Raw genomic sequence first — 27379 nt, forward strand, 5'->3', positions numbered from 1 at the left:
GCTAAAGGCATCCCTATAACTGAAGAACAAGACAATGCCTTTTTGGCATGTTCAGTTCTATTAACTGCTCTGACAGACTGTCTTATTTCTGGAAACATCAATTAGCCCTATCTGTAACATGGTTAATATTTAAATATGTTTAATTGGAGAGTATGGCTGAGGCAAGAAATGTCTTGAGGGTCTCCCAGGATGGATGTCAGTAACACTCATAGACTGTGCTTGTTACTGTCCTTTGAGAATTCCTCATGTTTAGCACATGAAAAAACCACCACTCAGCAGCAGCAGCCTTGTCATGGTGATATTCTATGTAGCACTCTATGAGCTTAGAAATTTCTTTGGCTCATGGAGAACTGCATGGTTATGGATAATGGGAGGCTTAAAACTCCCTTGGTATCTTTCAGAGAATTATTTTAGAAGAATTAGCTATTACATATGTACTACCTGAGAATGGAATAGTCACATCAGCCTCACCTCAAAGACAGGACTGTCTGTAAGCTGGCATTCTTACCTATTATATACAAAACTTCTTGTTGACCTTTTCAAAGAAATCACAATTTCCTAATATCCTGATTCAGCTTTAAAAGGGCAAATATCTATCAAAAGACTGTATAATTTTCAAAATGTTTGGCACCAAAAACTCCATAACTTTAACTTCAGAAAATATATTATCAGTAACAGTTAATTGAAGGAAAAAAACATAAACAGAATTTAATAGAACTAAGTTCTTGTTACAATTGTATAAATTCAACAGGTAATTTTTATTATTCCTCCCACTAATGAAAAACACTACATACTTCCAAAAGTGAAACTCATATAAGAAGGGCTAGAAAGAAAAGGAAAATCTGACCTCATATCTTATACTGCCTCTTCTTTAACTTAGAAGTGCCAAATGCAACATTGAACTTTTTCTTGATGTGGGTAGAATACAGGAGGTGAGGTGAAGGAAGAAAGTAGTGCTTCTTTCTTCTTGCTGTTGCCATAGCTTCAGCATGCTTTGATTGTAACAGTGCTGCAATTTTTTCTCCCTCACAAGATATTTTTGTTTATAAAAAGAAAAGCCCTGGAAGATCACTGTGTGTTTATTTAAAGTGGAGATGATCTCCAGAGATCTTTTCCAACAGCAGCCACTCTGTGATACACTCTCCTAACAAGCCCATTTAGAAATCAGCTAATTCCAATATTCACAACCTCACTTCAGCCTGTTTTTTGTTGCAAGTTTATAATTTAGGGATTTCCCTGCAAAACACATCTTTTCCAAGCATGTTTTCAATGATGTGCCTATTTTCTGTCTAGATAGATAAAATCTCACTGTATTTGGCATCCATTTAGTCATTTGAATGGGAAAGTTCAAAATTCAGTACTCTGGAACATAACCCTCAAACGCTCAGTTTCCCTCCAAACCCGAAACAAAATGTCTATAGCAGAAACTTGACTGGGTGTGGGGTTCCGGAACATAGAGCACATTGTAACCTTTTCTACAAACTCTGTTTCATGATTCAGCATGCTGAGGTCAATATTTTACAGTAATAAGCGCGAAGATGACCCCAGTTTGCGTGGACTGCATTAAATTTGGGCCAAAAGAAAGGATCAGTGAACCATATAATTACATAGAATTGGGATTCACTGTATGGTGAGAGGAAGGTTTCATCAGAGCTCCTGAAATGAAATCATTATGCATTCTTCTCTTTCCTACAAGACCATTTATCTCTGCAAACAAAGTACTTCACTGACATATTTACAAGGCTGAAGCTGGGTGTGTTCCTTGGTAAAGATGCACTAAACTCCATATAGGCAGCAGTAACCAGGCCATCTTTCATTTGGTTTTGACCATGGCATAGAGGATTAGGTTGTGAAGAATAGGAGAGCTGAGTGTTGAAATCTTGGCTGCTGCTGAAGCTTCTTAGTGGCACCACAACTTGCGGCAGTTTCCCGACAGAGCTCAGTGCTCGGCATGTGGCTGAGTGCTGTGGCTTAACAAGTTATCACCATCAGAAGTGAGCAGTGGCTAGCAAATTGGCAGGGCTGCTCTCATGTTTTGAAAACATGAATTCTCTTGCAGCTATACTTACTTCTGCAGCTCTTGTTTGCCTGGCTCTGGGTAATTGCTAGTTGGGATGGTTCCACCTATGCTCATTGTGAATTTGGTTTCAAGATGAGCAATAAAGTTTAAATCATTGACCTTGGCTCCAAATTAGAGGATGATTTTGTAAATTGTTCTCTTGCTCCCTCACCCATTTAGCAACCTCCTTAACCTCTTTGGGCTTGATTTCCTTGAAATGCAGAGATAAACCTGACTTTGTTTCCTGATGGTGGAGTAATTGGTGTGTTGGTCTAGGATAATTCAAAAATATTTTTTCTTTTGTATCACTGTTCACGGAAACCTTCAAAGTTGTTTTTTTCAAATTTATTTCTCCATTCAGTTTTTGCCTTGTGTTCTTTTAACAGGAAAATATGAAAATACGTCTTAAAAATATGAGAAAATATAAGTATCTACTTGTTTTTCTCTGACACAATTCTCTATCAGCAGGACTTTGAATTACCTCCCCCATCTTGCCCTGCATATAAATCAAAACTGGTCCCATTCTCTCCTACCCTGTCTCTCTGTTGCCTCCATAACCATTTGTTTTGTTTCTCTGAACCTTGAACACACATTTCTGTATTGTAAAATGAGTCAGATCAAAGTGATTTGAAGATTTCTGAGGGGCAAAAAGAACCTTTTCAACAGCATCTCCTGAAGATTTCCTCATTTTGGCAGTGAGAAGAAATCAAAGTAGCAGTGCTGCTGGCACTAAAATGAGCTACACGGAGCTTGTAAGCTTGAAGTATCTCTATCCAAGATTACAAAGTGCAGATTAAAGCTGCTTTGTTCCACCACTCTCCTTCCCCAGAATTGCTCTCTGTTTGTATAATTTTCTATTTACACATCTGCTTATATTAAAGTTACCTTTTCCTTCTAACTGAAATTTCCTTGTTGTTTGTTACTGAGAGATTACAATCCAACAAAATGTTTTTGATGAACTACTACTATTTTGTCTACTGTTTCTTTTCTGGACAATCCTTCATCTAGAGTAAATGGGGACAGCTTTGCTGCTCCTGGTGAATCTGTGTTACTTTGTGTCGCACATGATCACGTTTTCAAGCTTGTTCCTCACTCCCTACACACTACTTGGCCTTACACTGGTGTAAGAAGAAAAGGAAGCTCTGGCCATGGAAAACTATTTCTGTAGTTCTCTTTTAAGAGACAATTCTTATATATATATATATGTGTGTGTGTGTGTGTGTGTGTGTGTGTGTGTATGTGTATATGTATATATTCAACACCTCTTGATACTAAAAAGAATATTTTTAGGCTCTCAGTGTTGGCAAACATTACTAACAAGAAGTGATACAAGTTCTTCATATCACGGGCTGCACTTCCCTCTTTATCTTTCCTGTGTAAGGCCAACTTGCATGCACAGGAATATCATTATTATTTTACTTTGGAAACTATTGTTAGCTAACCAAATGCTAATTGTAGTAGTTGTACCTGTTGGATATGTTGAGAGCTTTTCCTTGCTGTCAGCTTTTTCTGAGAAATTATACACATCTGTTACAATCAAAAATAGGTAGGAAGTTGTGGGGTACAACAAGGCCCAGGCAAGCCTTGTTAATTTATCTTGTTCCTTAATATTCAATCTTTTTCTGCACTCTTTTGCTATGTACATATCATTCCCGTTTTGAAGGTAGCTGAAAGTAGTTTTTAAAACTGAAGATGCTGACTTTGCTAGAAAGCCAAGGAAAGAAAAATTGCTAATATTGCCACAGTAGTGTCATTAATGATAGCACAAACACCTGCATGGCATAACATAACCCTCCTGAAGGATGCAGTCAGCTGGGGTGGCAATGGGAAATCAGCAAGATGAAGTCTAAACGTGAGGTGTGTACTGTGCTAAGCAAATAAGGAAATTTGATTTAAAAAATGAAGAATAACAACAACAAAATGTTCAAAATGAAGCTGGAGTTTAGTAACTAGTTCTCCAATTCTGTTGCAAAAAAGAAAAAAAGGCAACTTTTACTTTAGTGTCTGTCTGATGAGAATTTCACTTTCTTCCACTTAGAAGTGGCAAAGTCTAATCTTGGAAGGCTTTTGCCCACTGGGCTCTTAGAAATGGAGAGACAACTTAGGTAACAGCAAAAATTTAAAACACAATTTAGGGAATGCTATATGAAAATACACATTGATATAACTGGATTGCAGCAAGAAGGTAATATACTGCTTCAGCAATCAGACAAGCAAAGTGCAACCAACACAGTAAGTATAGGTACTATTGATGATTTAGAAGGATCTGTTCAAGTCTAGTCCTCAAACAGTTCTTGTATTAAACATCTCTAATGAACAATAAGCCCAGCAAGTCACAAAAATTTTTCAAGGGTAATTCTAATCCATTGCAACAGCCATAATTTATGGGTTATTTTCATGTGCACATAGTATTTTTATTTTCACGTTGAAGTTATGAAATTCCTGCTAAACTGACAATGCAAATGAAAAAAAAAGGCACAAAATAATAACTTATCAGAAATAAGTACAAGGATAACTAAGTTGTTTTCTGTGTCTTAGTCTTGCTGTGCATGGGTTTAGCACAAGGACGTGGAACATCACATCTCATTCTCAGCTGTGGTCCTTGCAGAACAAGGACACTGCAGTGAGCCATGGCAGCAATGGAGCAGCAGCAACACAGAACTGTGTTTCCTCTGCTTTGTATGTTTAATTGTACTGAATTTCCTCTCACCGGTCTTTTTGTCTTCCTTCATTTTGATAAGGTGGGGAACCATCCCAACTAGCAATTACCCAGAGGTGGTTCAAAACACACCCCTCATAGTGAAAGCCTTCTACTTTGCCTCCAAGGTGTTCTGGCACTGGTCTCGTATGGATGTTAGGACTGCCTCTACCTTCCTCTTACCCTCCAAAATTAGAGCATGCTTCCCAAACCTCCTGCATCTGATCCAGCATTCCCAGTGCCTGTGACCTGTCAACAATTTTTACAATTTCTGAGAAAATTTCTCTGATTAAAATCTTTACCTCAGCTTGTCATGAGTACTTTTATAATCTGTGATATTGAATGAGTGCATTTTGTTTTCCTATGGCCATGATTTTTGTAAGTACAGAGTAGTAGGGCCTGTGTGCAATTTCTGAGTCATGGTAGTGTTAGCCATTATATTTTGTGAAAATGCTGTCCCAGGACTCATGCTGGCCTGGGAACCCATTTACCCTTAGTCAAGTCATAAAAAGGGTCCCAAAGAACATGTAAAAATTGGATGGAGAAGGTCTTAGTAGAAAAATTTAATTTCCAGTAAGTTTGGAGAAAATTAAAAAAAGAGTTTCTCTTTCTAAAAAATTCTTTTGAAAAATATTCACAGCATGGGAGAGTGTATGAACCACTTACGGAAATAGCTTGCTGAGCAATTTGGGACTGCATTAAAGCAAGGATTAGTGGGAGGTTGTAGACCTGTGGTGGTTGCTAGTATTCTTCAGTAAGTCTGTAGCATTTTCTCCACTCAAAATAATTAAACTGATGCAAGAAAAAAGGAAGGAAATCCCACTTCTAAAATGAACATACTACATACACAAATCATTGTGGGGCACTGAAAGAGCAGAAGTGGTCTGAGTAACCAAGTTAGATTAATCTGCTCTAAAGCAGCAGGTTTCAAGCTGAAGGAAGGTCTACTGTTGATGCAGACTAATGGTGATGTTAATACAACCCAAATTTAGGGCAAAAAAAGTATGCAGTGTCCTGAATAGTATTGATATGGTTTTAATTTCTATTGCCGGTGTGTTATTCATCCTTCTATTTCCAGTATAGAGTACACATTGAGTGAACTTTTAAGAAGGCAAATAGTTTGAAAGAAGGGGAAATAAGACTGCTTACTGAATTGTCTGTGCTGTTTCTCATATTCTGACTGGGCCTGTTTTGACTTTGGAGCCATTATCCTGTGCTCAATTATAACTATATAAATCTGAACATTTACAGGATGGAAAAGACAGATACAATACTAAGAATAAATGTAAACTCACAGGACAGATTCTGTGAGTGATGCTCACTGGGTAGGAATTCCCAAAGAATGTTGTGAATTATGTGCATCTGCCTAAATCTGCCTGAACAACCTCACCCTGCCAGGAATATTTTAAACTCTGGGTTTGCTACATTTCTGCATTTCTTTAAGCAGACAAAGATGACCTTTCCCTACTTAAGATAATGGAGCATCAGAAGTACTTATGAAATTTAATAGGAGGCATTTTAGGGGACTAACAATATATGAATAAAGGCATCTTGCCTTGCCCATGTAAGGGGTTATTTCTTTTATCTAGGAAAGTACAAAATGATAAAATTCACTCTATCATTTCAGAAAAAGGATAGTGTCAGGATTAAAATTAGAAATGAAAATGAAAAACTGCTGAATGGTTCTGAAGCTTTCACTACTACAGAAAAATATTTAATTCCTGGAACACCCTTGGACAAAGTACCCTGTAGTTTTAAAGTTAAGTACATTTACTGCAGTGGGAACAGAGAAATTGTGCCTATGTGTGTTTTTCTTTGAACTTCCTCAGCTGTACTGAAAACACAATATATGTCTCTGGTAGAGTGACTCTTCCATTTCATTTTTATGGGTAAATCAGTACCCAAAACCAATGGCAAAAACTAGTGATCTTGTAGATGAAGAAAACGCCCTGTAATTTGCTATGGGCATCACAACTCTTGGGATTTAAAACTTTATTCAAAAAATATATGTATTTAAACCCAGGATCTCCATAAAAAATGTTCAGACCACATGTAGACAAATGCTGACTAGACAATTTACCACATCCTATGTAATTCACAAATCTAAAAAGACATTTACTCCTTTTTTTTTTACTTCCTTTTAAATGTATTTTTCCAAAAAATGCCGTGCTTCTATTTTTCGCAGTGAAGCATTTTTTTTTGGATATGACTCTAGACATACTGTGATTTGAAAGCAACAGGTACATTCCACATGTCCTGCCAGAAAATCTATCAATTCCCTAGTTAGTGTCACTGCTGGAAAGACCAGGCTAAACAGAACAGCTCAGTGAGAATGGACTAGCTGTGCAGGGGAATCTGACTCTTTGGATGGGAGCAGATCACTCAAACTAGATTAAAAAAATAGAAAAATCTGTGTAAGGAAGATTTTGGGTGTCTGGAGACATCTTGCCTGAAGGCTGATGTTTTTAGTTTGACTGAAAATCAAAACTTTGCCACACAGGTACCGTCAGAGAGACACAAGACACATTGTACTTTGCCTTGGAGTCTTTGTATGTTTTATCAATTGGCAGCTTGATGTAAAAAAAAAAAAAATGCCTCTAGAAGAAGAGTTTGGAACTCAGGTTTTCCTATTTCCCAGAGAGTGTCCTCAATGGTTTGGCTAGAAAGTAACATTCCTGGACTAGTAAATATTGAATTCCTTTACAAAGGTGGAACAGCTCCAGTAGAAAGAACTAAACCCACCATATTTTCTTCAACCCCATGTAGTCTGTAGATCTGCTATGAGACCACTTTTCCAGGCAGTAGAGGAGGAGGACTTAAACTCTTTTCACAGAACACAGCCTAGGACCCAGGGTTCTCATAGTCTGTGTTAGTGTGTTAGCCATGGACTTGTAGGTTAAAGTAAAAAAAAACCAACACAACCAAAACTAAAATAGCTGTCTTGGCATGTTTTAAAAGAAGACTATAAGGTTAAGCTTTCAAGTCTCAGGGAAGGATTTAAAGAATCATTTCTCACACTCTCTCGTGGTCTTGTGTTGGTATTGTGCCTCTGTTTGGCTCCCAGTCCTCCTGCAGATTTATATAAAAACACTTCCCTATTAAATAGGAAGACAATCTAATGAAAAAAGGCTTAAAAAATTCTGATGTGCTCAGTGTTTCTCTTGTTCTTTCCTGGCAAGGTCTGTTTTCAGGCCTCCAAGTTCTTTGTGCAAAGTTTATGGGAAAGATGTACTGACTACAGTAGCGAATGATCCCATCCAGGATCAGATAAGGGAACTGGACGTATACAAATCCATGGAGACTGCTGAGGGAGCTAACTATCCTCTTTGAAAGGTCAGAGCAATTGAGGGAGGTTATAAAAGTCAAGCATCGCACTTATCTTCAGAAGAAACCAAATAAAAGGGCAAAAGGGACAACCAGGGGAACTACCAGCCTCACCTCAGTCTCTGTGAGATTGTGGAGCAAATGATCCCAGAAGTCATGTCCAGGCATATGAAAAAGAAGAGAGGGAGCAGCCAGAACAAGGCAAAAAACATGTCTGGTTGGCCTAATTGTGATCTTTTATGAGAGGAGGGAAAAACAGTGGATGGCCTTTAACAGTCTCTCTCCGTAGTATCGATGCAGTTCAGCCAGTTGAGATAAGGACTACTTGTGAATTACAGCTGGGTGAAACCCACCTGAACTGCTGGATGCAAAAGTTGTGATTAGTGGTTTGAAATCCAGCTGGCTGTAGAGTACTGGTGATTTTCCTAAGGGGTTATACTTGAGGCTGACACTGCTTAGCAATCCTCATCAGTGACCTGGGCAATGAGATTCCAGCTCAGAAAGGTCACAGACTACAGAGGTGATTTGGGGGCTGCAGGTCAAAGCCACCCTACAGCACCCTACAATCTGGAAGGGTGGCCGGATGACCTCCACAAGTCCCTCCCATCCTAAAGTAGTCTGTGACTCCTTTTCACACCAGGATTTCCACAAGTGTGGTGCTGTGAAATGAGAACCACCTCACATAACTGAGATGAGGCTCATTGCTTCTGAAGGGCTGCATTTGGCTAAGTGGCAATCTAATACCATGCTGGGGGGACTATGAAGGTAGCTGAGAAAAAGTTACATTGTAAAATGTAGTATTTCTGCATGTGTTCTCTTAAATTATTTGATGAAGAAAATGATCTCAAAATCCCTGTATATAGTCAGGATACAAAAAGAAACCTAGATCCCCATTTCCACATTGTTAGAAAGAACTGCTTAAGAGAAAAATCAATCTTGCAACATTTAGAGACAGAGCTGACATAAAAAGCACCTTAAATCAACCAGTGAGGGTTTTTTTTTTTCCTAATATTTCAATGCTTTATTGAACTAGTCATATTAAATTATTTCCAGAAAATATAATTCAAGAATGATCTGACCAATTTTGAAATACGTTTTATTTTAAATGCAATGACTAGATCATACTTAGACGCTCATAAATTATGCTGCTTCGAAAGGGGCACATAAAGCATCAAAAGGTGCTTAATAAAAAGATTATGGTGTCTTGCAAATGAATAGTTGGGTACTTAATGTCAGGATGAAGAATGTAGAAAGTATGATGTAGAAAATATTGACTATTCATTGAAATTAATGCTCATGGCCAAGTGGGTACTATTAAACTTCAGAAAACAATCTTTATAGTTTTTGAAACTGTCTCATCCTGAAAGATCATAACATCTTGGTGATTAAATGAAAATGAGATTGTAGCTATATAATGGCAAGCACTATTGAATTAACTTCTAAAAGAAATTCACTAAATGCTTAATATTAACACTGGGCTGAGAGAAATGCAGCTGCAAAGAATTTCATTGAAATGGCAATGCTCAAACTTTAATTTGATTTTAATGGAAAATTTATGAAAGACAGCTATTAAGACTAGATGGGGAGATGATCACTATCATTCTTTTATTAGTATAACCCAGGGGCTTAATTTTCCTTAGCTCTTTAATTGGTCTTTCAAATTCTCCAGTTCCATGCTCTGCTTCCTAAGAACATGTGTTTATCTAAATACGTTTAGATGTAATCTGGATATGGGATTTTCAAACCAACAATTTTGTTTTCATATTAAAACACTCTTTATTTTTACATGAAAGGAACAAATCTATTTCTCAGTGGTCATTGTCAAATTTATTACCGTACTAGAAGTGTGTATGCCAATTATACCAAGAGGGTTATTTATATTTTGAAGTTATGTCTGTTGTCTAGGATGTGGGGAACTGGCCACTGGCAACCAGTCAGAACCATTTAAGGGAAATATTTGCTCATAAGTTTTGAACTTGGAAATTGTGGGTTTTAAACATCTCATTCATTAATTTTGTTACTGATGACTCAAGACTTACTAAAATTTTTTATTCCCACATTTATTGAATTGTGCATTGTACCCTTTTTTAATGACTGTGTCAGATTTCAGGGAGATGTCTGCATGAAGTGTTCTAGACACTATTTTTCCATGCTTAAAATGGTAAAAATTAAAAAAGGCATTTTTGTTCACTGATGAGAAAAAAAATGGTACAAGGAAAACCAGATATTTAGCATGAGCAATTTGTGGAAATGTGAAGAACAATATAAGATACAGAGCTATGTTGACTTTAGTTAAAGAGTGAAACATTGCCAGCTCAAAGGTGAATTGCAGTTGCTCATATTTAGCCTGGGACTGCAGAACATCAGGCATAGCATGGAATTCCTGTGAAGTGGATGTGTTTGCCCGACTTACGGAATGTGGGAAGGGCTGTCTTTTAATGTAACTAACCAGCTTTAAAGAACAAAACTGGGATATTTTATAGCACATAAGTAACTGAAGCATAGCTGTTCCTCTCTCCATTAATACTAGCTGACATAGCAAGTGTTCCCCACTTCACATGGTTTGAATGTGCAGAATTCCTCCTTAATGAAAGAGTTTGGATTCTCTCCTGCTCCTCCAGAGCTGGCCATAGTCCTTGCTTTCTTAAAATAAACCCAGCTAAGTAGGGTTGACTAGCATGCATCCTTATGAGAGGGAGAGCTGTGCTCTTTTGTAGTGACTTGAATTTATACACTGCATAAATTATTGTAATGCTTTGCTTTCTTCTTGTACCTTTGTATTTCTTCTGACACTTCTGCTTTCAATAGCCTGTCTTTTCTAGGAGACTAATCACGCTCATGTTACAAAATTCTTATTCACAGCATAGAGTAGATTTCTACTAAAGAAAGATTCTCAAAGAATAAATAATGTTCCAAATCAGAAAACAATTTATGAGTTTCAGTAGTGTAGACTGGGGAACTTTAAAGAAAAAATTTTTAAAAAATATTTTTATTTTAGGAAAAATATCTGTTGAAAAGTCCTTTGAAATTACTGTTTAATGCAGTTCTACACTCAGACACATTTTGTCTGTAAAGTGGCAGACATAACTCTCTGCCAATGAATAAGGAGAATGACTGCTATAATATGTGTTTCCCTGGTAACTAAATTGTAATTATTCATAGAAATAAATTTAAAGGCCTTAGATAAGCAATATTCAGAGTATTTGCTACAGTTCTACCATAGCCTAAATATAGATGATGAAGTAAAATTGGATTTAGCTGGATGTTGTTCACACCTCTTGGGTATGAAGAAAAATGGGTGCAGTTGCATTTTTTTTGGTAAAAATACTTGCTCTGAATGTAGCTATCTGGAAAAAGTGTCAGCTCATATCCTAAGAGAAAGCAGGAGAGTTGAGTGTATGATGTGGGGCAGACAACAGAACAACGACTTGTGGAAATTACTCATAACACACAAAATTGAGACCATTTAGCTGTAGTTATAAAATCTGCCATTTGAACTTTTGTGTGAAATTTGCACTCCAGCTACCAATAAATCAGTCTGCATTTCCATCTTCTTCCAACTAACCTTCGATGAGGTCATCCAAAAAGAGATAAACAACAATGTTTCATGGAAGTGTGTGCCTCTCTTGTTGCAATGGGAATTACAAAATGAGGCATCTTTTAACGATAACTTGAACATGGTATTTCTTTTTTATTTTCCAATAAATGATGACTTGGAAGAAGATTTCTCAGTGGAAGCCAAAAGTAGAGAGTAAATGATATTTTTTTATAATATAATGTACATGCTGGTTATGTGTTTGGGGAGGACTTGGAGTTTTTAAAAGAACATTTACAATATCATAGTGCAAAGTTTGAGAGACCATTAAGCAAATTGGAAATCTTATACATGGAGGAAATATTATGTTCAAGGCTTCAGTGCTTGCTATGATTAGAGTGCTCTTTGTGGGAGATTTGTTAATATTTCTTCATCCTGGACACCTGCCAAGCTTACGGCTTTAATGCTCTGAGACTGAGTCACGAAAGTGGGGACTGACTGCTCAGAGCTTCTTGATTTGCCAGGAGGTGGGTGTGGGAGGTAGTATGCATGTAAGAAAGAAGAGGGGCATGAAAAAATAATCTTGACATTATGTGATAACCTTTTGTTTAGAAGAAATAAGCTCATGGCTTCGGGTCATTTATCTATTTTCTGAACTTTCCAGCAAAACAGATTTTAGAGATATGATGTCTTTTCTTGTTTCAGAAAGAATGTCTCTGTGTTTGGTGAAAAAAACAAAGGGCTAGAAAAACAAGGATTAACACATCACAGAATATAGATAACTAAATACAGCATCTGTTCCTGATAATTATCAAGAGAAATGAATAATTTTGACATGGACAATAATTTTTTTTACATTCTTTCATTTTCTAACCACTAGAAATCTCTAGTGGATGTCTGCAAAAACTGATTTAAGCTTGCTGAAAATAGATTACATTTTCTGGATCACGTTTTATGGATCTGGAGAGTCCAGCCCCAGAGTGTCTCTGAAGCATATGCTCAAAATCATTAGACAAACAGAAACTGCACAGATAAAAATAAATAAGAGCATTTGTGAACTTCTTTAGCCAAATTAGATCAGCGTAATTAGGTATTCAAACTTTCTTACAATATAGGAGGAGGCTAATACATAAAGCTTAAACACTTTTGAAGGGGCAAATAGTAACTTGTGAGTTTGGAAAAATCTGCTAAAAATGGATATGGCTGCAGGGTTACACACAGAGCGCTGGTTCCTGAAGTCATTCAAGAGAAGAAAAATGTCTGGAATACACCCATCTTTTGTATGTTAACATTCACAAAGCCTGACTAGTGCAGACTTCCCAAATACTGTTTTTCAGCTGGGAAATGGGGACTGAAGCCCGGGGAGCTACTGCATCAGTCTCGCATAATAGAACTTAACACACCTGTGCTTCAAGTGGGCTGAGGACTAAGAAGCAGAGGTTATTCTAAATTGCTCTCAGTGCTGGGCTTGCCTTTGCCCTGGTGGTCACTGCCTGTGTTTATTCTTCAGCCATTTTGTCCTGCTCAGGAATTACAGTGGAGAGCACAATCTCTTAATGAAAACTCTCTGGCCTTCGTGTCCTGTGCATGCTTGTGTCTGATTTAACACAGCTACAGGAGGCTCAAACATAGGTCTGGGAGGCTTGAACAGATTCAACTGTCTATCAGGATTGCATGAAAATTGACTTGCCCATGACTTTTTTGCGTGATTAGCTCCCTGTTCATATTCAGAGATGGATGTATGTAACTGTGTAGGATGGTTTTGATTTATGGCTGTTGATTCTCCTGTGAAAAGTCAGAAGCTAGTTACCCAGAAAAAAAAACATTATGTGTGTAAATGGATGTAAAAGGCTCAGATCTCTCATGGAGAAATTAATAAACTTTGGGAAAAAATATGACCATTAACATTATACATTTTTATTTAATCTAGAAAGCAAACTGTAGATCCATTTCATTACCACATCAAAATGATTTTTGATCTCTAAATAAATACCTGGTATTTAAAGGCATGAAAACTAATAGCAGTAAGGAAAATCGTTTTTCCCTTCAGTGGAGTGAGGGCAAATGGCATGTCCAGAGAGCCAAGGAATGAGCTCAAGAATTAGATCCTAGATCATCAGTTAGCTGTTAATTTGCTTTCTGACAGCCCCAACCACGTCTCTCCTAGACAGCACTTCAACATGGTTAATGTCACGTTCCACCATGCACACTGATCCCAACCATTGATATGAGTGAGATTGCAGCAAAGTTAGCTTCCTTTATCCTATTCAGTCTTCCACTTCCCCCCAAACCTCATCACCATCAAACATGTCCTCTTGCTGGAGCCAGGGCATGCAGAACACTGACCCCATCCCTCTCATTTCAGAGACTTTAAATGGAGAAGAGAGAAAAAAATATAATTGTCTCTTAAGAAGTCCCGGTCCCAGCAGAGTCATGAGTACAGTGCTGTAACACAACGTGCCTCTTAAGCCACACTACAAGACCTCACCAGCCACAGGAGTCTCTCCCTATTAGCCTTTGCCTCTGCCAACATTTCACCTTCTGGAAATGTTTTTGTGCTTTTTTAGTTCCAGATGACACATGGCACAGCACAGATGGAACACTGGGCTAGGTCTTGGACTGCTGTGGTGATTACCTCTCCAGACACAGAGGGTACTGAAGTGGCTTTGCCACTGATGAACATCTCGGGTCCTGACACCAGCTGCTCTTTCCTTTGCATTATCCACAGATCACTTGCATGGGAAGTAAACTCCCTGAAGAGTTTTTAACAGAGGATGTGGCATGATAAATTGGTGCTCTTCTCTGATGATTTGACATTTCCAGAGCCTGTCTCTGCTGGCTGCTTGCCTTTCCAGGTGTTTTGCACTTGAAGGAGAAATAAGACTCCAAAGAAACCCCTCAGTTTCCAAGAGTTATCATAATCCTCTTAATACTCCTGAATTTCAGTGTTATGTCCTCTCCCTGCCTGCCTGCCACCATACAAAATCCCCAAGTGTTTGTAATTCAGACATTATTTCCTGTTGGGCTAGGAGTTTCAAGATAGCCCGACATGAGGCTCAATAGCAATAAAGAAAGTTATGGAAGGTTATGGGGTATTTCAGAGGAGCGGAAGTGCAGTGATGTTCACAGATGTTATTGATTTAATCTTATTTATGAATTGTAAAGAATCAAATAATAATAGAGCAGAAACAATTTGCTAGTAAAGAGAAAATGGTATTTACCTAACCATCTGTTTCTATACTGCTTTAAGCGATTTGCAGTGAATCTGGAGGAATCTGTTCTTCTGTAAAGCAATGCAAGAATTTAGTCTTTTCCATCAGAGACTGAAGAACTGGGGACATACTGTTACTGTTCCTTCCGGTGTTAGTCTGCCAGCCTTTACCCCAAGGTAAAGTCTCATTTTTCTTATTTAATTTTTGGAGACATTGCCGTTGAAATGCTGCATTGGCCCTGTCTGAGTCACATGTGATTGCAGCTGGTCAGCATATATATGCATGAAGTCACTCAATTTCAGTAGGGAATTTTTAGGCTGAACCCTGCATATTATATATTAAAAAACAAAATCAAACCAAAATGAAAAAAAAAAAAAAGGAAAGAGATAAAGGAAGAAAAAGGAATAGAGAGAGAAGACCTAAAATGTCTCCTGAATGCCATTATAAGATGAAGGTTTATTTGAAGGTTCTATAGACAATAATGAGGACTTTTATTTCCATTGTACCTTTTGCACTTTAATATAAATAAACATTGCCCTAAAGCAGGAAAGGAAATGATTCTTCCTTTTGATGGTCTCTGAGGTAAATCTTTCACTACATTGCCCAACTCTCTTTCTTCCTTTTGTTGTTGTGAGTTTTTGTATATATGTTTCCCAGGCAAATATTCCTACTTCTCAGGTTAAGACTTTTGATTTGTCTATTGTGTGACAGTTTCCTGGTTTGGAAATCATCCATCAGCACTGGGACAAGGGCATTTAAAAGGAATTTTCTTTTCCACTGTAAAAAATGTGGACTCAAATGCTGCATTTTGCAGTTAATTCTATGAACGAGAAAAAACTTTTACTTTTAGGAATATGAAGAGCAGAAAAGATGCCAATATATGTATGTAAATATGTGTGCATATGTATATAAACAGGCACATTATATATATGTATCTATACTAATGTAAAGGCCTATTTCTCCTTTTATAGGAACAAAGGAATTCTCACATGGATTTTATTTTATATAACAGTGGCACTGTTACAGCAGCTTAAAAAAAACATTGAGGCCTTGACTGAAGTGTTTAAGCATCTGAGAAGCATATTGAATTCACAGGGCTTCTTCACATACTTAGGGTCTGGCATATATGTAAATACTTCACTGTAGCAGGGTCACAAGACCCCAATTCAGACCTTATAAAAATCAGTTGAAAACTTCCTTTTGATGTTAAAAGCAGTTGGATGTATTTGCAGTGTGTATTTTTTATGCTAATGTGGGGTGAGCCAGCCATATTGCAGGAACATTTGGTACACGTTAAAAGTCTTGGGTTTGTGAGCAGCAGCAACCTTATACCAGCAATGTTTACCCAGATTGATGAAAAGATGTGAACCAAAAGCCATTCCCAGACTGGCAGAAGGCAGGGAGTGCCTTCCAGAAGAGGCAGCATGGAATGAGCTGTAGCTGGGGAGCTGTTGGTGGTAGCAAAGGGCACGGTGGGAGCCCACAAGGATGGCTGAAGATGATAAGCTCATTCCTTGGATGTAGTAGGGAGACAGCTGTGCTGTCACACCCCATGTACACCTGGGAGTGTGGGGTAAGTCCTGCCACAGGGAGCTGACCCCAGCTGGGGAGGAAGAGCAATATCCATCCATCTCAGAGACTGGAACTTGGCACCCAGGCAGATCCAAATTTCTGGAGGAGAAACCACATGCTGTGAGTTGTGCAGTGTAACAGCAAATGTAAAACTATTGCTGCTTTGACACCAAGCCTGCTGAGAAGGCTTTGTCTACAATTGTGTTAAATTATCCCAAGCAGACCAATTTATCCCAATTTAGACCAATTCATGGTCTAAGTTTCCCATGCATCAGAGTTGAAGGGCATTGGCTGAGAAGATGCAACGGAGGAGAGTGCAGAGAGGCACCCTTGGGAGATACACTGCGTGCGCCCTTTTAATGTGAGCTTGAGGAGCTGAGTGGAACCTAGAAAAGTGAGGTGTTATGGTGTTACTATGCCAGCTCACACTCAATTGTTCCTGAAATGCTGCTTCTAGGCATTTCTTTAGCAAGAAAATTTACAGAAAACATGGAGAGGGCAATGCAGTTGTAATGGATATGGTTTGGTAAAAAATGACAAAAATCACAGGTAAATAACTCCATAGGGACACCTAATTACTTATGGCATTTGAAGGAAATGGATTGCAAAGATTACCAGATGAGTAATCTAAGGAGATAAAAGGAGGTAATTAGGAATTGGAACTGCCTGAATATTTTCAGAATTTCAATATGGGGAAAGGAAGAGATGAAAAATCATCCTATTTTGACCTGTTCTGTTGGCAAGGACAAATGTAACAGAGAGGAATATTTAAGCTGGCTGATATAGAGAAAGTCTGTTCTGATCACAAGACATTCAATAGAAATAAATGGAAAATCCTTTGCTCTATTGCATTCAAAGTAAGACTCAGCAAAATTGAAAAATATAATGTATGGGTAAGCAAAGAACGAGAAACAAATCAAACTATTTTAGAAGTGCTTGATATATGTAGTTGATTAAAGAATCAGTTAGGTTTCTGTGCATTCATTTATGTAAATTCTAGATATCTTTCCATTTATATATGCTGGTTAGTACAGTCAGGCTTTTTTTGTTTGTCTCCCCAGGTTGAAATTCAGCCTTAGTTAATGCTTGACTCAGGTGTGTACAGCACTCCTTTGGGCTGAGTATTTCTATTTTATCCTATATGACCTCTGTTCCTGTTAAGAGAACATCTGCCTATCTCTTTGATAAACAAAGCACCATTTTCTACTGTCTTTTCATATACAGAAGTGTTCTTTGTCTTTCATTCTGCCTCTTCTGTAATCTCTCCCTTCTTGTACTTCAGTTTTATCTCAATGCTTTATGACAGCCTAGCTCTGACTGACATAAAACCAAGAATTAGTTTCCTCAACAATCTTCCTAAACATTTTGCTTCAAAAGATGCACTAACATATAATTTGATTCCTTTTTTGTTCAAGGCTCAAAATTTTTTGCCTGCATAAGGGTGGGACATAGGAAGGTCAAAAGACAAATGGATATTGCTCACTGGGCAATTTTTTAAACCAGAAAACCTAACCCAAAGGTTGCCCTTGCCAAAATCACAGGAAGACTTGGCAGCAATGACATGTGCTCCCTGCTTGTATGACATCCTCTTCCAGCCTCTTCCATCTATCATTGACATGGACCCACAACATCCACCGTTACCATCCATCTTCTGGGCCTGTCTAGTGCTGCTTCTTGTTCCTGTCTACAGCTCAGGAACTATTTCTTAATTATTTCAAGAGTCAGTTAGCTTAGCTGGGACAGTATGAGGTATCTGGTAGACTGACAGCCTCAGGTGGTGATGTTGTGCAATGTTTGCTTAATTGCCTTAATATAATTATGCTGTTTATTCTGTTACTCAACTAGAAAGGATATGCTGTTTGAAGATTAGATATTTGGTTGATAAGTGGAAAGATAAATGTAATAATATTGCCAACTAGAGAGGGTAATCTAAAACTGCATTGACTAAAGGACAGCTATGCTACATAATTTTGCTGACTGGGAGCAGGAGTTAACTCTTTTATTACCCAGATGTGTTGAGGTGAGGAGGGCTGGTTTTCCCATCCTCTTTCTCCTGGGTGCAAATGTTAGAGGTTCATATGTGTTTGTATCAGGTCTGTCCTGGTTCCAGCCAGGATAAGGTCCGTTTTTGCGGTAGCCAGGAGAGGACATGGCCAGGACCTGGAGGTTATTCTATACCAGCTCATGTCATTTTCTGAGGATGGGGTCCCTTCTGGTTGAGTAAGTGTGGCACGAAGAGAGAGAGGTCAGGTAGTGCCAACTCCCTCTGTCACTGATATTACTCCTGTTACTGTTTGTTTTATTCCATTGCTCTTTCCAGTAAATTGTTCTTATCTCAATCTGTGATCTTTACCCTTTGTGCCTCCAATTCTCTTCTCCATCCTGCCACAGGGGAATGAAAGGGGGGAGTGAGTGAGTGAGTGAGTGAGTGAGTGAGTGAGTGAGTGAGTGAGTGAGTGAGGGATGCGTGGTTTGGAATGCTTCAGTGGGAACACTAAAATGAAGAATACTATTCCTAAATCACAGCAGTCTTATTTAAATGTCTTTTTTGATTCTTATGCCAGCACACAAAACACTGCCAGAGACAAATAAATGATCCCCCTTAAAACTCTGTGAATCTTGGGACAGAATTTACCAACTTCAAGCAAAAGAAACAAGTGAGTGGACATGGGATTTGCTCAAGATGAGGCTCAGAGGCCATTGTGAAGGTGGGGCTGGAAACCTTGGGTCTTTAGTTCCAGGCATCTGCCTGTATTTGGCAAGGGAAGATTTCTTGCAGGATGTTGGAAGATTTCTTGTTGGAGGTGGGATGCATGCTTAACAATTCCCAAGTCCTAAACATATTTTCAGGTATTAGTATTTAAATAATTAGCATTTAAGTTTTGTGAACACAAGCTGCTTTGGCAAGGAAAATGCTATAGAGCTTCATGGCATTCAAGTGAGATTTATTCTTCTAGCATGAGGTACTAGTAAATTGGCTGTTGGCCTATCTAGCTTTTTGATAATGACATCATGATTGGTAAGTCTGACTACCTTGATAAGAGCAACAAATCTGAGCTCAGAGTTTCTCCTGATGTTTCTGAAATACCCAAGTGGATTAATTTATGCTTAGGATGTTCAGTTCTTTCAAGGGTGTGCCATTAAGTATGCTGTTGCTAATGTAATGTCAGAGGCCTTAGAGCTAAGCTGCAACTTTTCATGAAGCTTAGAACTCCTGCAGCTTTGCTCTGTAAGGCAGGTGGAAGGTCAGTGGTCAGAACAGAGAGCCCTAACCTGCTGCTCCTGTCTTCTCACACGTAGGCAAAATTTCATTGGGGGAATTAAGAAAAAAATAAATATTATATTTTGACCTTTTCCATTAGAAATGACAGAAGTCAGAGAAGGAAGTTCTTTATGTTGCTTTATACAGAGCCATCATCCTCTTGGCTAATGCCCTCCCAGGCTGCCCTCAGGACAGCAGTGAGTTATATGCTGGCTGCTGAACTAGTGAAGGCAAACAAACTTACCCATGCCTGAGAGGAGGGACAGCAGAGACCCACAGGAGACCCATGGTGCTTTGTCATGCTCCCCATGCATCTGGGTTAACTGGGCCCTCTTGGTTTCTTTGCTGTGCAGCTGACTTCTTCTAGGATGGGAGATCAGCTTTGTAGGCACTGAACGAGAAAAAGCACCGTGGTATCAGCAAGACTCTTCCAGCTCCTGGGTGGGGAGGAAGGGGGAGACTGGCAAACAGGGAGGGAGGAAAGTCCATTTCCAGATAAGCATGTTGAAAGGTTGAAAACAGGGAGAAGTGTGCTTTTCTGCTCAAAGTTTACTTATTGATAGGGACTTGGTTCTTGGCTGCTTCTGCTGCTTGGTGCATATGTTTAGAATTTGTAGAGCTTTATGTTCTGCTGTAGAAAATTATAATGTCAAGTGAGGAAAAGGGTTAGGTTTTTTATCATAGCAGCAAGAAGAAAGTATCTTTTATAATAGGGAGATGAGAATATGATTACTAAGCCACAAAACCTACATGATACAGAGAGAAGTGTTGTACATGAAATTGTTTGACCCTAAACTAGATTTTAGTAACACTTGGATTTCTATAAATTATGATTTCAGTTCTTGTTATCAGAAAAAAACAATATACAAAATCATATCAATGGAAGGGTATATAATTTGTTTCCCAGACACATATTTCCCTTGATGAAAGGTACTGTATTTTAAGATGAAATCCATGATTATTTTGCCTTCCTGGATCACAATTTTGGTCATAAATTCAGTAAATATTAAGATGGCTATCAAAAGGCACATACATTAAAAACTCTCCTTTGGGCATAACAGGTTTGACTGATTACACTTTAACAAACATCTCTGTGAGAGTATGGTTTAGCTTTAACCAGTATTTTTAGAATTATGTACTGTTAGGAAATTCATAGAAGTTTCTTTTATAGCGGTTTCCTAAGGTTAATAACATGATCAGAATTCTTGTTTTCCCTCTCCTCCTCTGTAAGGCTTCAAAGAACTGGAAGTATCCTTATACTGATAAACAGCATAAGATATTAATGCAGAATGAAGACTAAAGTTTTAAAGTCTCATCCCAGAACGGCATTAGCAAACCATACAAGACTGGTGTTCATACTTCTCTACCTCTTTCTTTATTACAAAATTTTGGTAACAGATGAGTTTTAATTATGCTGTGTCATAGTTTTGGATCAAATTTTCAGCTACACTTTCAGACATCATTAATTAATGTTTTTCTATGAAACCAATGAAGCTGTATGTCCTGGGGTCCACATTAAGTCACCCAAACACATCTGGTGCCACATGAGATACTCTCAAGGAGCCTGCCTGGCCTCTGACTACTCTTGCAGATGGGTGTCTGCTTTCCTTCCATGGGTCATGTGTCATATCCACTAGCTCAGATGGCATCTCAGGACACTCCACACCTATGGCCAGTCAACATACCAGTCCTGCCCCAAACAAGCTTACATCATAACTTTTTTGAGATTGCAGAGAAGGAATGAATAGATTAAAATACATGTCACTGCTCTTCCAGTGATTTTTTATTTAAAGACACCTGTCCCTCCAATTTATATCCATTTTGACCTGACAGCCATTTCTCTTACTTTTCTTACTCTTTAAAAATGCATTTTGTGGGTAAGTGCTGGCAAAAAGCCTGACCTACTATCACCAAGTACTGCCATCAAGTCTGATGTATTAAGTGTCTTGGTAAACCTGCAAGGTTAATAGGGAAATGCTCATAGCTGTTTGTATCATATCCTCATTAATCTGTAATGTTGGAACACAGAAAAAGCTTGGGACTATTTCTCAGCAGAGTGCATAGTAAGGATTTTCTTGCCTTCAGTAGAGCAAGAGGAATTAATAGGCTTTAAAAATACTATTCATCTTCTCTTCTGCTAACAAACATATTTCTGTGTTGCCTCCTCCTACTCTCTGTGAAAGATTTACTGTTGAAATTGCCAGTATAAGAGAATAGCTATCTTTGCCTTTTCTGAAGATGAGTAGAACCAGAAAATTAAAAGAAAAGTATTAATAATTAAAAGATACAATAACCTCATCTGATTGATGGGAATTCCTTTTTTCCCTAGGAAATGTGGAATAAACTATGAAAAATTATTTCATACCTTTTCTTTTCATACCCATATACTTTTGTAATACTAACATCGATTGCTACAACACCGGATATTTTTCCCTTTCCGAAAATATATTTACTATTTCAGTTTACCTAGATATTTGGCATCACTGACATCCTGGAGAAATAAATTCCAAGATCAAGTTGCATAACAAGATTTATATCTGACACTTCCTGACACAGGTAAATGTCTTGTTGCTCTTATTCTTCTGACAAGAAATGAAAACATAACTTCTCTGAAGCTTTTCGAAGGCATATGGTTCCACACTTTGTAGGTCTTCCAGGTGTAAAATTTTTGCTATTTCAGTGGCTATTTTCTTTCATCTTTCTCCAGGTCTTCTCTAACTGCAGAATCTGCACTTGTACTGCAGGACCCATTAATGCTAAGTACTTCACTGTGGTATATTTCACTGTTATTTTTTTTCTCCACTATGACTTCACTCTGGATTTCACTCCACTATGGTTTTTCATTCACTAGTTTCCTGGTTTATAGATTACTATGTAACCTGGGCTTTGTATGTGAACTCATCAGGATCTTGGCAGAAGTGTAAAAATAGCATATTGAATAATTGTTGGAAAGTTGTCACCAGCAGTTCCCAAATGTTTTCTCCAGCTGATTTATTAAGATCCCTGAATGTGTTCTGATATCTATTTACCTGGTTTTGTTTCAGAATTATAACTCTGAAATGTGTATTAATAGTTAATTTAGCATTAGCCAAAGAAATTTGACTATGAAAGAGTTAATAGATGATGTGTGGGTAAAATTCTGGATTTTACTTATGACGTCTGAAATTTAGTGGTCCTAATTTGTTTTAAGCACTTAAAATCATACAGCCTTGCAGAGTTCTGGCCATCTTTGCTAATAAAATGAACACGGGTATCTTCGTCAAATTAATTGCGAACACTTTGTTCTCAACCATAAATCAATATTAACAAATCCCTGAATTAATCTGCAGTTTAAAGGAGTCAGGCACCCTGTGGTTGCTGAAGGATGCCTGTTCCTGCTGGGAAGCAGCCTAAGGTTATGGTGGTGGGAGGGGCTGAAGGTGGAAGGATGGTATCTGCATGTGAACACCAGCAGAGACACATCTCTGAGTTACCCTGCTTAGCAGAACCAGCAGGCATCCATCAACAACAAAGAGATATTCCAGGATCACACAAGTCTGAGAGCAACTCTGGCTTCCAATATGGGTCCAACTGGCCGTATTTAAACACTTGTCTAAGTCACATGAACTGCACTGGGGTGGTTCCTTTATTTTCTCTGCATTCTGCTGATGTTCTTTTCAGGTTTGCAAATATAGTTCAACAAATATTAAATAAGACAACTGGAGGAGAACTTCTGAATTTTCAAGGTCTGTTTTCTGCTATCACAATAAAAACATTTTCACCTTGCTGATTAATGGCTCAAGATTGAAACCAAATTAGTTTTCTTCTATTATAATTTCTATAGAGTATCAGCCTTTAGGTTAAAAATTTTTATCTGATTCCTTAACATGCTTCTTTCACAGCTAGTTTTGATGAGCTGAGATTACTTCTGTGACTGGCCTGTTTACCTTCTGGCACTGTCAGACAGCAGTCCTTATCTTGCTAGTCAACCTGCTGAAAAAAAGTACAATAATTTCTATGGCCTTCTCCTTTTGGATTGACTCTTCACTTTTCAGACATCTCAGTAGCCTTCTCTGCATCTACCCCAGCTACTATTCTTCCTTTCATAATCAAGGTATTTCAGATGAGAGCCTAATGAATATTATTAGTAATTCAGAAATGGAAATGACTATTTTGTTGCATTCTGGGGTTGTATTTGGTAAGGGGTTTTTTTTGGCTGTGTATTTTTTTGGTTGTTTGTTTTGTTTTGTTTTGTTTGGTTGTTTTTTTTTTTTTGGTGTGTTCTTTTAATGTTGTTTTTCACAATTGTCTAAAATCAACAACGCAAATCTACCCTGAGATCAAGCAATGTATTCTTCCTCACCATTCATTTCAAGGTATAATTTGTTCTTTATTTCTTTCTGCTTAAATTATTTTCCCTTTCAAAACAAGAAATCCAATTTCTTCTATAGGGAATCTGTTCAGATCCTTTCCTGACAATACATCCCCAGTTTGTGTAATTTATCTTGGAATTGTTTAGCTTGGAAAAGACATTCAAGATTCAACATTTAGCCCAGCACTGCCAAAACCCAAATGCCATATCTGAACATCTTTTAAATACATCCAGAGATGGTCTCCACCACTTTCGTGGGCAGATTGTTTCAATGCTTGACCACTCTTTTGCCGAAGAAATTTTTCCTAATATTTTTATATCTGCTATCAGTAAAAAGGGCCTATGCAGAAGGGCCTATGCAGTTTGTGAAATCATATGTATTCAAGGAGTTATCTAGAGATCCTCTAAAGAACATATTCTGCTCCTCCATCTAATCATCCATGCATCTAATAGTCAAGGATAAACTATTAATAGTGAATATTTGTTAGTCTTAGTAATTCTTTGCAAATTATCCAGAAAAGGATGATGATTCCTAAGACATAACATGCATTTTTTTACTTAGAATGAAGGTTAGGATGTGGCTGAATGCATGGCTTCTTTCAAACTATTCCCTACTAGTCCTAATTTCTAAGGAAACAGTGAATTAAGGAAATGAGAATTTGGTTGTTTGCTGTGGTGGCAATTCTTTAGAAGGTGAAAGCATAAAGAACGGGGGAAAAGGATTATTTACGAAAAAAAAAAAAAAAGGGAACCTAGAAGATACAGGAATGGATTCACCTCAAGAGCCAGAAGGGAGTGTCTGAAGTTGCTTTTTCTATAGGATAAGAGAGAAGAGGTTAACAAAAAAACACTTTGGAAATGCCAGGGAGCAGGTCTTGGATCTTGTGACAGAGAGTTTAAGAGACAGTATTGGAAGTAAGGAAAAAAAAACAAACCTGACTTTGACACTGAACTGTCACTGTATTTTACTAGATTTTGTCTAAAAAAAGATTTGTTATAGTGTATGCATAGAGAATGGATGATGGATGTTCTACGATGTCCAACAGGTTTGTAGGCAAACAATTCCTCTTCACAGGGGCAGCCAGCTGCATTTATTTTTGTTTCCTTTGCTGTAGTCAAAGCTGTCCTTGCAAACCATTGGAACCCTGCATGTGTTCCCACCTGTTACGGGGACCCCTGCAAAACCTCATTTTCACTTGTCCAAGTGCTCAGCAATGTCTTGATGCCTTTTCTCTTGAAATAAACTGCTTTGTCTCCTCATCCTGTGTGTGTCAGGATGTGTGAGTGTACATTCTGACAACACCCACACCGATGCATGTTTGGATAGTAACGTGAGACTCTTATTTAGATGCTGCGAACCCTTCAGGAGTGTGGCTTGTGCTTTGTTTGCTGAGCCATATTTAAAAGCGCTTTCCAAGACCTTGAGGAACAAGTAAAATTGGCAACCCTTCCTGCAGTTCTCCTTGCCTGTGGCACGCCTTGGTTGCCACAGCTTTGCAGGGTGCCCAGGGAGCCCAGTGGCAGCGAGGTAGAGGGACGGACGAACAGCAGTGCAGATTTTGATTTTCCATGCTCAGCACTGTAGTCACAGGGCATTACAAATGGAAAATAGAATGCTGCTTTCCTGTTTCTAAATGCAATTTTTATATGTTTAAAGTAACTTTATACCTGGCTACAGCTTTGCAACAGGCAGGTGATACGTCAGAGTACCAGAAGCTATTGTCCTGTAGTGAACTCTCCCTATCGCTTACTTGAGCCGAACAGTACACACTGCATGACATCAGCAACCCAATGACTCATACACCAAGATACCATAGGTGTGTTCCTATATCCTGGAGATCAGAAAAATCCCACGCAGAAGACTTGGCTTGTTTTTCCTATCTTGTTATGGAAACTGTGTGCATAGGCTCTAAGAGCATTAAACAATTGTAAATGAAGTATTTCTGTTTCTTATCAGAAGATAAACTGCCTGTTTAAAAAAGGTGTTGCCAAGCCCAGGAGAGCCTCTTAAAAGGCTACAGGCTGCTGATTGTAGCTGTGTAGGGGGCAATGTTGTATATAAAATATTTAATATTTCCACAGTGAACACTCGTAATACTGATCGGGGGGAGAGTCCAACTAGTCTGAAGCATTGGACACACCTGAAGATTGAACAAGATCAGTAGTTCTATATATAGCAAAATGTCTGAAAAGGGATGCAAATTGCCTAGTTGCAGGGTGACACTACAGCTCCTCCTCCTTCTACATAAATGAAAGTACAGATAAGGAGTATTTACAGGCAGTTTAGAATTTCTGTCTCTAAAAAACAGCAACAGGTAGTTTCAGTGAAGGCATTTAACAAAGCACTTTTTTCCTCAATTTTCTTTTACTTTAACAACTTCTTACACATCCCATTCCAATTAATTTCTAGGATAATGATTTTCACCTGCTTGCCTTTTTGATCTCACTGATAACTTTTCCATGTAATACTTGGTTTGGTTCCTTTTCATGGCAAACAGATAGGGAGGAGGCATTAGGGTGCCTGCTGAAACAGGCTGGAATGGTTCCACAAAACTTCAGAAGTAAAAACAGGAAGAAAACTTGAAGGTTGAGTGTTGTGGATCATTGGTCACCCCTCAAAATACTTGGTGGTTTAATGAAGGAAAGACTTACTTTATTATCAAAAAAACTAAGGCTAAGAACCTTATAAAAACTCAAGAAGTTTCTGGAATTTTCTATTTCTCATCAAAAAAAGGAAATATACATAGCCTTTCATATGGCATTTCAGTATTCCTGTTTCTATTCCCAGCTGAAACAGAGAAAGATAGAGTCACAAACAAATTCAGAATAATGGCAGCATTGCAGTAAGGGCGTGCTGGATCTCACATACATGATCTACACTTCAGGAAAAGTTTCAAAAAGGAGGAAGTAAATGAATTCTGCTGTTACCTGGGTCTGCTACATCTCATGCTCTATGGTGCTTTTGAGCTGTGAATGACGGGAGCCTGTGGAAGCAGGAGGTGCTCTGTTTGTGTTTGTATTTCCATGGCAATGCAACAAAGTTGTTTGGTCTCCTTTCCTTAAGAGACCTGCCAAATCACTCCTCTTTATAGAGCAAGCTGGGAGAAGGAATATAGTTGGCATTCTTGTGGAAAATGTATCCTTGTTTCAGCTTCATGCAAGTTGTAGATATCATTCAAGTGTTTCATGAGTATTTTTAATTACTAAGGATTTAGTGTAATTTTGTACTGATGATTTACATGCTTGGTTATCTGAACTGATTCTTGCTTCCTTATGCAGAAGAAAGACAAGAAAGAAAGAAAGAAAGAAAGAAAGAAAGAAAGAAAGAAAGAAAGAAAGAAAGAAAGAAAGAAAGAAAGAAAGAAA

At 38.1% G+C, this 27379-nt stretch overlaps 1 long non-coding RNA gene across 2 annotated transcripts in view; it reads right to left on the reverse strand.

Moving 5' to 3' along the window:
• The window catches only part of LOC136554099 (uncharacterized), a 70662-nt gene extending 43626 nt beyond the window's left edge, over positions 1 to 27036 (reverse strand). For both annotated transcript variants that reach the window (XR_010783281.1, XR_010783280.1), the window contains exons 1-2: positions 26942 to 27036; positions 19907 to 20053 (exon numbers count right to left, since the gene is read on the reverse strand). This is a non-coding gene — a long non-coding RNA (uncharacterized lncRNA). The remainder of the gene's footprint in view (positions 1 to 19906; positions 20054 to 26941) is intronic.
• Positions 27037 to 27379: the final 343 nt, after the last annotated feature.

The sequence above is a fragment of the Molothrus aeneus genome, chromosome 3 (genome assembly GCF_037042795.1).
Source record: "Molothrus aeneus isolate 106 chromosome 3, BPBGC_Maene_1.0, whole genome shotgun sequence".
Lineage (NCBI taxonomy): Eukaryota > Metazoa > Chordata > Aves > Passeriformes > Icteridae > Molothrus > Molothrus aeneus.